This window comes from Chenopodium album, chromosome 2, assembly GCF_948465745.1.
Source record: "Chenopodium album chromosome 2, dcCheAlbu1.1, whole genome shotgun sequence".
NCBI lineage: Eukaryota > Viridiplantae > Streptophyta > Magnoliopsida > Caryophyllales > Amaranthaceae > Chenopodium > Chenopodium album.
In genome coordinates, this window is record NC_137835.1 from 59,756,934 (window position 1) to 59,768,675 (window position 11,742).

Here is an 11,742-nt window from a genome sequence, read left to right on the forward strand (position 1 = left end):
AATAAAACTAACCTAAAAAGCAAGAAATCTAACCTAAGAAAACACACCAAAAATAAAAGAAAAGAGAAAAAGAAAAATACCAAACCAAAACCTCCCCCAAGCCAGAATCAGACAATGTCCTCATTGGCTCGGAAACAAGCCCAGCATAGCTAGTCCTCATCATCCTCGTCCATCGAGCCGAAACCCGCACCTCCACTGCCACCTGCACCAGAAGAGCTACCACCAAAATAATCAGCGTGAAAACTCCCCCCCCCCCCCCCCCGCCGGTCCCCCAAAAGGAATGTCCTGCCCGTACCCGAAGAAAGAAAAATAGTCAGTGTAAATACCACGGGCAGTGGGATCCCTATCGTATCCCTGGGGTGGAGGCTGAAACCAGTCAGGGTGAATAGCGTCGTCGGGAATGTTGCCCCGACGAGCATAATTATCGTACATAGGGTAGAGAGCTCTACCCTGGTTCCTCTCTAGGTACCCTAACCTCTGGTCTAAGGAGCCTACCATCCTCCTAAGGTCAGTATGTGAATGCTCGATACGTCCTAGGGCCTGACCTGTACTCTGAAGATCCCAAACTGGGTCAAAGTCAACATGAGGGACAGAGTGGGACATACGAGGTGGAGAGAAAGCCACCTCGGGCTGAGGCTGGGGTGGTGGAACTGGTGGTGGTGGTGCCTGCCCCCTAGCGTTGGCAACTAAAACATCATAAGTGTAAGAAGGTTGCCCTGGGGGAAAGGTGGTCAAGTCAGGACTAGGTAAGGGAAAATAGGCAAAGGTTGCTCGCTCCCAGTCCGAATACACCAAAAGGGTGTCCGCTCGCTATCCGGTCTAACCCACCCCACATCCTCAAAATACCTAGCAGTCATGTAGGTATCTGGTCCACAGTTAGTCAGCTGGTGGGGTCCGTCTACTACAAAACCGACCTTTTTCACCGCTATTCGAGTGATAAGGCCTCCTAAACAGATAGGGGACTTGAAAGTGGTGCTGGCTGTGGCATGCCTACTCAAATGGTGAACTATAAACCTACCTATGTTCAATTTCCCGTACCCGTACACATAATGTCCTATGACAGCTAGTTCGTTAGTTTGAGCGTTATGGGGCTCGACCCTACCTAAAAAACACAAACCCGCAAATCTTTGCCAGATTTTTGGGACAGGGTGGTGAATAGGTTTGGTACTAGCATGTTGGGGGTCGGGGGTAGGTAAACCAGTCAAAGCATAATATAAGTCACCCATTTTATAGTCCGCATGCCACTGGTGAGATAATTATGAATTTAATTCAAAAATTTTACAAAATTCTACAAAAGTTAAACTAATATTTCTATTATTTAACCTGAAAAATAAATTTGGCCCATTTCTACTACTAACAACATGAAAAGTGGACAGGAATTCACAAGTAAGTTCTCGGTATGTAGGATAGTGCATGTCAACAAATTTTCTCATGCCAATGTCATTCAAAAATCGTTTAACAAAATCATACAAACCAAATGATTCTAGGGTAGGGCGGTGTAACCACCGAGAAGGAATTACCTCACGACCGACCAAATGCTCTAGCCGTTCCTTTTGTTCCCGGCTCACAATCCGGATCGTCGGCCAGTATGGGAGTTGCAAGTCCGGGTCGTATTCCTCCCTCGAACTGGAGCTCCTACCAAAAATGGACCTAGCCCTCTTTGATGCCATGTTCAAGAAATGGGTTTGAAAATTTATTGAATTAAAACTGAAAAAATTTTATATGAAAGTGAAGAGGATGAAAAGAGGATCACAAATATGTAAAGAGTTTTGAATTTGGATAAGAAATGGAGGAGAAATCTTAGAGAGAAGTTAGAGAGAATTTGAGTTTTAGAGAGAGAAAGTAATGGAGAAAGAAGAAATAGAGGAAGAAAGAAGGAAAGAAAGAAGAAGAAGGGGGGCAGACGCCACTCGCGCCCGGTCGGGCGATCTGGGATAATTTATGTGCTGGTACTCGCGCCCGGTCGGGCGGCCTTCGCCCGATCGGGCGATATAAGTTGCCCAATTTTAACCAATTCTCGCGCCCGGTTGGGCGATCTATATGACCCAAAATTTACCTGGTCTCACGCCCGGTCGGGCGCCCATTACCCAATTGGGCGATCTTGAGGTTCAAAAATTTGCCCTTCTCGCGCCCGGTCGGGCGAGGCTTGCCCGATTGGGCGGACAATTAAGTCCGTAAACGATAAGTTCCGCGCCCGATCGGGCGCCACTCGCCCGGTCGGGCGAAATTACTTATTTTTGAACCTTTCTCTCGCGCCCGGTCGGGCGAGCTTCGCCCGATCGGGCCCGAGGCTAAATCGTCTAATTATCATTTTCTTCTTATCTCCAAAATTTGGCTAACTCTTTTCTTCAAACCTGTACAAACACTCATAAACCTCATTAAATTCCCTCATCTCTCCTCTCATAAGAAAAAAAAAAAGGAAAAAACTAGACTAAAAAGCATTTAAAATACGGGTTGCCTCCCGCAAAGCGCTGGTTTATCTAGGTCCCGCACGACCTTCTTACCAAGTACAATATCTAGGACCCTTGGCCTAACGCTTGATCGGGTGGTTTCTCACCCGGTCTAGCGGTGTTCAGGCTGCGGTGGGGCTTTCTGACATACCTTGTGGGACGCCAAAATTCCTTATCTGGTGGATCCTCCTTGACTTGGATTGGGGGATCTTCAATGCTACGCACTAAAAACCCTTCTTCGATCGAATGTTGCTTCAAATTGTCATTGCGTTCAACACTTGCAACTCGATCTAGCGGAACACTTACCGTAGGCTCGATTCGCACAACTTGCTCGATCGGTTCCACTTGTTCATCCTCGAAACCATGACCAACATTATAGAGTGCTCTTTCTATTGCATCGACTTCCTTATGCCATTTGTCTATCTCATCTGAAAAGGATGCAACACAAGATACCGCCTCCAAGGGATCTTTTTCAAGAGCTTGGGGCTTGTTAGAATAATTTACAACCACGTTAACACTGAAACATTTCTCCTCAGTCATGGAGCTTTTAGGGGCATTATTCAGATTAAAAACAACTTTATCATCCCCTACTGATAGTGTTAACTTACCACTTCTTACATCTATGACTGCTCCTACAGTGTTAAGGAATGGTCTACCTAAAATAATTGGGGTTTGCATATCCTCAGCCATATCAAGAACAACAAAATCTACGGGTATATAAAATTTACCTACTCTAACGGGGACATCCTCTAAAACACCTAAGGGGTATTTGAAAGAACGGTCGGCCATTTGTAGAGTTATATTGGTAGCTTTTAATTTACCCATATTCAACTTAGAACACACAGATAATGGCATGATGCTAACACTAGCACCCAAATCACATAATGCATTATCAATCAAGAGATTACCAATATGACAAGGGATAGAAAAACTACCCGGATCTTTTAATTTAGGTGGAGACTTATTTTGAAGTACGACACTACACTCTGCAGTGAAAGCTACTGTCTCTACCTCACTGATAGACCTTTTTCTCGTCAATATTTCTTTCATAAATTTTGCATACGAGGGGATTTTTGTGATCAATTCAGTAAGGGGAATTGTTACCTTCAAATCTTTTACCACCTCCAGGAACTTACCAAACTGCTTATCCAAGTTTGTCTTCAATTGACGATTGGGGAAAGGAAGTTTGATAATTGGCTTTGGAGCATTATTATTCTTGTCTGGAGTAGCCACCTTCTCTGGAGTTTTACCCTGCAATGTAGAATTAGATATGTTAGTATTATCCTTTAGCCCTGCAGGGCTATCAACTACATTGTTTGGTTTAATGGAATCAAGATTAGCATTATTTGATAAAACAGGTTCATCAACTTTGGGCATAGAGGGCCCTTCATAGTTTGAACCACTCCGTAGAGTAATTGCAAATGTTTGATTCGTAGGCCTAGTAGGCTGTGCCGGCAAGGCTCCCTGTTGGCGGGCTTGTAGAGTAGCGAAGAGTTGCGCAATTTGATTATCCATAATTTTATTATGCGCTAGAATTTGATCAATTGTCGCATCTCTGCTCTCCATGTGCTTTTGCATATTAGCCAACATTGCTCTAATTTCCACCAGAGAAGGGTCAGAAGATGAGGGGGTTTGTTGTGGTTGGTTCTTCTGGCTAGCATTGGGATGATAATATTTCTGCTGCTATGGCGCCTGTGGTTCTTGTGGTGGTGGATTTTGAACATTAGTGCTCCGGTAAGAAAGGTACGGATGATTCCGATACCCAGGATTGTAGGTGTTGGAGTATGGGCTATTCTACCTATAAGCTTGGAAGGCATTAACTTGCTCCACGGAACTCCAGCAATCTTGCTCCCAATGACCTACAATACCACAATTTTCATAGAAAGCCTCATTAGAATTATTATTAATTGCAGAAACATTAGCTACATTAGCAGTGCTCAGATTATCTAATTTTTGGCAAATAGAGGTTAGTTAAGCTTGCAAAAAGGATACAGAGTCGACACTATGCTTCCCCTTGTTAGCAAATCCTCTAGGATTCCCATATTGGAATTGTGTATCGCCATATCTTCAATAACCTGATCTGCATCATCAACATTAAGATTCATGAATCTCCCACTAGCTGCAGAGTCTAAAATTATTCTAGAGGAATTTCCAATGCCGTTATAAAAGGCTTGGATTAACTGCCATTGCGCTAAATTATGATGAGGGCATTCTCTTTGTAAGTCCTTGAACCTCTCCCAAGCCTCATATAAAGATTCATCGGCTTCTTGGGCAAAGTTCTGGATCGCACTCCGTAGTACTGCTGTTCTCTCTACAGGATAATACTTGTTATAGAAATTCAAAATAAGAGTTTCCCAGTCAGTTATACCAAGTGTAGTTCTATTTAAGCCATTAAACCACAATTTAGCTTTTCCAGTTAAAGAGAAGGGAAAGAGAATCTCCCTTATTTGGTCTTGAGTGACCCCGGCTTGCCTGATGGTGTTGCAATATTGACAATAGTCAGCAATGTGAAGATTCGGGTCTTCACCCTTGGCTCCACTGAATTGTTTCCTCTCTATCATCGTTATAAATTGAGGTTTGATTTCAAATTGAATCCCATCAAGAGCCGGAGTGGGGGTGAGATGTGGAAAATCCGTAAGCTTTGGTTGTGAATAATCACTAAGCTTCTTTGGAGCCGTCATCTCTGATTCTGCGTCTGATGATGTCTTTGAATCGCTAGAACCAGTTGGAGGATCTCGGTGATTATTGTTATTATCTCCAGAATCCGCCAGGATTTGCTTGTAGAAATTTTTCTGTCTATGGAAGGAACGTTCGATCTCAGGATCGAATGGGATGTAACCTGATCTGGAACACCTGGGCATAAACAAAAACTAGAAGCAAATATGAGATTTGTCTCAGAGAACTAACGCTCTCTGAGACAAAAGGGAAATAATCTAGACTACAAAAACAATCAGAAATAAAAATAAAATCGTTTTCCCCGGCAACGGCGCCAAATTTTGACAGGGTGAAGTCGTATCCCCTAATCAAAAGTAAATACCTAAATCCTCTAACTAAAATAGATAGGGAAGTAGGGTCGATCTCCACAGGGAAACAAGTCTTTTTACTCCTAATTAATTATTATAATCTAAATTATCTAAGTAACCAATATTTATATTTGAGTATGAAACTAAACTACAAAGAATAGGAATAGGGAGAAAACAATATATAAAAGGATCTAGGGCATAGGTTCACCAATAAATAATACTCCAGGGTAAAACATAGTAATCAATCATTAACATTGCATAAATAACATGATTAACAGGCTCTCGCGATTTATTAATCAACATAGATCTAACAAGCTCTCGCAATTTTTATTAGATCTAAGTTCTTATTGAAAATAGCCTTTAATATCAAATTAACATCTGCTCGATTCATCAATTTAATATTGCTATACTTTTACAAGCCGTAATTGTAAAGCGTTAAAACAATTCAATAAGAAATTATCATGCAATATCAATAATTAATAATAGTCAATCATCAATGCATCAATTAACCAGATTGTAAAGGGCTTTCGCTACGTATTACAATCACACAATTAATTTATCGGTATTAAATCTCATCTCTCGAATCTCGACTTAACCATTTATAAATTAACCTGCCTATTGAAACTAGACCTAAACATCAATTCTCATCTCTCGAATCTTGAATCAATATTGTCAAACTCATGCATAAAAGATAGGCCTAATCTAGTCATAGAGCATTAAATCAATCAATAGGAAATTAATCTAGCATTGATAATCAACAACAATAAATTACCCCTTCATATTATTTATGGATCCCCATAAACCCTAGAAATAAAACTACTCACATATAATTAAATCTAAACTAATCAAAGTAATAAAATAAGTCATGATGAAAGGAATAAAATAAACAACTAAGATTAAGGGAAGAGAAATCGTTACCAAAATAAATCTGGAATTAAGAGTAGAACTAAGAACAAAGGTTTTTAGAGAAAGAAATCTAAGAGAACAATTAAGAGAGAGTAAAGAAAGAGTAAAAAGGGAAGAAGAGATCCTAAAATCGTATTACGGAGGAGTATTTATACTCCGTACAAAATCCTAAATTAAAACAAATTAAAACTACGTTAAAAATCTCCTAAGAAATACACGCGTCCGATCGGGCGAGGCACCGCCCGATCGGGCGCGCCTTTTTTGCTCCTAATACTAAAATCGCGCCCGGCCGGGCGCGTCACCGGGCGCCAGCCAAAGCTTCTCCCCCCTGGCCGGGCGCGCCTCCGGGCGCTAGCCTATTTGGCCGGGCGGCTCATTTGGGCCACTATTTGGACTTCGATTGGGCTCCAATTCTTCGGGCCAATCTGGGTTTCCTCTTCCGGTCTTGAATACTCGGTCCAAATGCCCCGGTATCACCTATACCGAGCCCTTAATCACCGGTTCGATGGCTCTAACCGGCTATAGAATCTGGTCGTGCTTCTCCAATGCTCGTGATTGCTCCAAAATATCTCGGGAAAATACTCCAAAAGCATAAATCCCTGCAAAAGTCAACCAAATCTACGAAAACACTAGAAAACACCAATTAGTAATAAAAGTGGCTCTAAAGAGCCAAAAACACTACTAATTATGACCAAAGGACGGGGGTAAAATACTATATAAAATGGACACATCAAGCGCCAGACGCCAGCATTGGCGCCAGGCGCTACAGCTAAAACTTGGCGCCAAGCTCTGTTTGCTGGCGCCAAATTCTTCCAATACCGAGCCAGAAATATGCGTTCTAATTTCGACCAGTTTTTCGTATTGTTTGCTCGATCCTACTTCCTAATTGAGTTTTTCTCACTTTTCTGGAACCCATATGTGTTCTACATATGGACATAACCCTCTGGGAATTCATGCTCCATCTACCTGATTGAACGCTCTGAGCAACAAAGGGTACATCCGAGAATGTTGAATTCACCAAACCATGGAAGCGAGTTTTTCTAAAACTCGCGGTGTCCCATCCACTCGCGCCAACCCTTCACGGTTAGGCTTCCGCGCGGTGCATCCGGAAAATTAACCATGGACCCTCTATTGACTAAACCATATCCCGAACTTTAGAGAACTAGAGCCATGGTTAGGTTGCAAACTCATTGCATCATATTATGCCTACTTGACTAATTATGCATTATTTTTTGTGCATATACTTTATGTTTCTCTTAACCGTTTGTTTGACTTGTGTTGAGATTTAATAAATTAATGACTTAAAGAACTTTGCCTAATTAATTAATTGATTAATTAATTTGAGTAAAGAAAGTCTAATATTTCAATCAGAATTGTCCTAGTACGACTTTAGGCATACCTCTGTCGATTAATAACACCGAAAACAGTCTCAGACTGAAGCTCCAGCAATGGCGCCAAAGCCTGGACTGTAGCACCACTTTGTGGAATGTCGCACCTGGCGACAGCTCTGTCGTTTGGTGCTACACTACATAGTGCGACGCCAGTCCTGTCGTTTTGACGACAGTTCGGATTATTGGTCAAGTCATCACCTAGCGTCTAATTAACCAGTTTGCTAATTAATTCGGTTAATTATTACTGTCAATCATACTTTGTTAAGTCGTTAATTGAGTCTAGTCACATAGTCTAGCTATATGGTCATGACACGAGTCTTAACATGTCACCTACACTCATTAGTCTTAGCACACACTTTGAGAATACATCACCTTGACCATGTCTTAGGTTCATGCATGAGTCGGTTTTTTTCCGTCATTTGAGTTGGGGGTACATTCTATTCCTAATTTTCCATATCCCTCCATTTACATCATTTTTTCTTCACATTCTATTCCAATCTTTCTTCACTTCCTCCATCCATTGCATGTTGAATAAAGTTTGAGTCAAATAATTAACTATGAATATCCCCAAATTCCTTTTCCATAGTACTTGGTCGAGGAGAGAAGGGTGATTAATCAAGGACAACCTCTTTATTCAAATCTCGCTTTTTGATAAACCAATTCGTCAAAAGAGGAAGGCTAAAAAGATAATGGGAAGTCAAGAAGAGGTCAATGAACTTAGGAATCAATTGAATGATGTGACTGAGGTGTTAAAGGCCTTAACCCTCAAAATTGATGACCCTGTAAAGCAACAACAAATGAACCTCATGCAAGAAAGTTTGAGAAAGCTATCTAGTGACTATAAATTTCAGGGCATGAGTTCACAAGGGGTCTCGCTGGACAAGGAACTTCTTCCGCATAAGTTCAACGCCACTGACATCCCTAAATTCAAGGCAACAGATAACCCTTATTTCCATCTAAGAGCTTTCGAAACTATAATGAATATTAAGGGTATCGATAAGAAGGTTTTCCCCTCTCTGTTCTCACTATCTCTTGAAACTGTTTGCCATCAATGGTTCTTCTCCCTTGGCAAAGAGAAAACCTCTACCTGGGAATCGATAGTAAACGCTTTCGTTGATAGGTACAAGTGCAATATTCAAGTTGAAACCGAATATAGACAACTTGAGATGTTAAGACAAAAATAGAATGAAGGCTTTACTTCTTTCTTTAATAAATGGAGGGAAACTTCCGCTAAGATGATTGAGGTGCCCATTGAAAAAGAATCTGTGAGGATGTTTATTAAGAATCTCCAAGAGAAGTATTCGAAGCATTTAAAATATTAACACAATCTGAATACTTTCAAGGCCGTTTATGACATCGGAATTGAAATCAAAGATGACCTCGAAAAGCAAAAAGCCACTAACAATAGTAACCATGGTGGCTGGAAAGGAAAGAAGAACGACAATCCTTCTTCTTCCGAAAACGCCCACTCTAGTAACAATGTTAGTACCTTTGATCTCAGTGAAGTTTTAGCCATGGATAACCAAGGATCTAAGAAGCAACTAAGGAAAGACTTCACCCCCATTGGGATGAGCTACGATACTGCCTTCGATTGACTCCATGCCAAAGGACTCATTACTCCCATTGGACCTATTCAAGATCCCGCACCTGAAAAGAGATTGCCTAGTTAGAATCCAGACGAACACTACAAGTACCATCAAGGTAGGGGTCATGCTACTGAGAGCTGTTGGAAGCTAAAGGAGGCTATCCAACATTTGATTGATAATAACAAGCTTCTCATGCCTCTATTTAGCGAGAAGACCGGGTGATGATGAAGCGAATGACACAAGACAAGAGGCGAGCTTCAACAACAAGATTTGATGACCTCTTTTTCTATTTCTTTTTCATTTTTTTCCTTTCCCCAATAAGTCTAGCATAGGAACCTTTCTTTTCCCTTAGATTACTTTTGTAGATTCTCTATTTGCATATGATCATCGCATTGCATTGCATTAAAAAAAAATATAAATAAATAAATAAATCCATGTCGAGTTAAGCACAAGGTATACCAATAATTTGAGGCACCCCTTGTAGCCACATCATATCTCCTTTAACCTTTCAAATTTACAATCCTTTCGTCATAAACCACTTTGAGCCTCGTCTAACGATAGACCTTTCTTTTTTCAGCCTACATCTACCTAACCTTGGGATGGGATGGTGTGTAACTTATGCAATTCTAAAAAATCTTGAGTGATTTCAAAAGATCAAAATAAATAGCAAAAAATAAAAAATAAAAGTGTACAAAAGGGTAAGTGTTCCAATGTCTTTGATATGAACACGTCTCGGATTGCGTCTCTTATCGAGTGCTTGGTACCGTGCCTGAGAAACATGAATGCCAAGTGAGTGATAGACCGCATGATCAGGATTGCCCACACTTATAAAAATAAAATAGATGCTAAAGCAAAAGAGAAAAGAGAGCTAAAAAAGAGTTAAAAGCCTCAAGCATAAAAGTATAAATATTCAAAAGCAAAGTTGCACACCTTGGGGGGCTTATCTAGGGTCTTGAGCCTTTATCCCCTTCTTCTTCTATATCCTTTAGCCTAACCACGTGACAACCCTTAAAAAGACCTTTTTGAGGTATACACATACTTGTGCGAGGTTCGGCTAGAGCTATGTTTGGCCTGATTCCTAACGGATACGTAGGCAACCTCACATCGAGGTGCGGCCGTAATAAAAATGCATTCATATTCAAATTCATACACTTACACCATGATCATATCAAGGGATCTCCTATGCTCATCCCTATTTACTTATAGCTAGACTTGGGGGCTTGATCCCTACATCATTAGCTTACATAGCCTAAGAGTCACCACCATTTGACTCTTTTAACAAACAATATATTTGCCACACACTTAGCCTTTGCGGCTTAACTTTAGTATCACTTTCACACACCGCACAGATACATGACCAAATATACTTTCCCTTAGGAACCCTTTGTCATGAAATCTTAACACAATGTTGAAGCATGTATTGCCATATCAAAATCACTCATCAATCATAATCATCATTACATCGAAGTATGAAGTGCTTAGCCTCCGTGCCTAAGTTATCTAAATACTTTCATTATCGAGTCAACTAGGATAGTCTAAGACATTATAATCCTTGTACTGTGAGAAACAACATTTGACTAAGCTCATTCAGCATGCATCTTCAAAACTTCGCTTCGATTCTTTTTCGTGTCTTTCTTTTTCAAGAGAAAGTCAGTACCCTCCACAAAAATGACGGGAAATTTTTGCTTTTTTTGCATTTTCGAGTCGCACAATCATAATAAAATGCACACACGGGTCACGAGTCACACGTGTCATTTCACTTCGAGTCGAGTCAACCTCGAGTTAATCACAGAGAGTCAAGTTTATACCTTGAGTCGTGTCAAGTCAATGAGTCAAGAGACATTGAACCTTAGGTCAACCCTAAGATAATTAAAGAGAATAGCAAAGTTCTATAGTCAAAAATAAATACAGGTGCAGCAGAATAGGGAAGACCCTACTCCAGCGCCTGACGAAAACATCTAGCGTCTGGCAAAAGTTTTTAGCGCTTGGCGCTAGATCCCAGCGTTTGGCGACAGAGCCAATTCCTGGCGCCAGAGATATTTCAGCAGCGACAGAGCTCGAAGCCTCTCAGAACAGCAATTTTGAGTTCCTTGGTACGCCAGTTAGCCCCTATGAGCCATTTGACATGATTAAGTAGTCGGTTTGATTACAGTCTAAGTGATCGACCTGATGAAAGATCGTCTCACTTAGCTTAAAGCGCCTAAGAATTGGCTCATCACGGAGACACCGACATACTAGTTTTAGAGGAAGCAAAGTTCAAGCGAGCTTTAAAGATCGACAAGCGTTGGTCTTCGGTAGTTTTCTTCGGAATAATATCGCAACAATTGAGGATGACTTCAAATAAAGTTATTTTCGACAGCGTTCGCAAAGATTGTGGAAGTTGTCA

At 40.9% G+C, this 11,742-nt stretch overlaps 1 non-coding gene across 1 annotated transcript; it reads left to right on the forward strand.

Moving 5' to 3' along the window:
- Nucleotides 1–4,643: 4,643 nt before the first annotated feature.
- Nucleotides 4,644–4,750, forward strand: LOC145606902 (small nucleolar RNA R71). The gene has a single exon (XR_014105458.1). It is a non-coding gene; the product is annotated as a small nucleolar RNA R71 (small nucleolar RNA).
- Nucleotides 4,751–11,742: the final 6,992 nt, after the last annotated feature.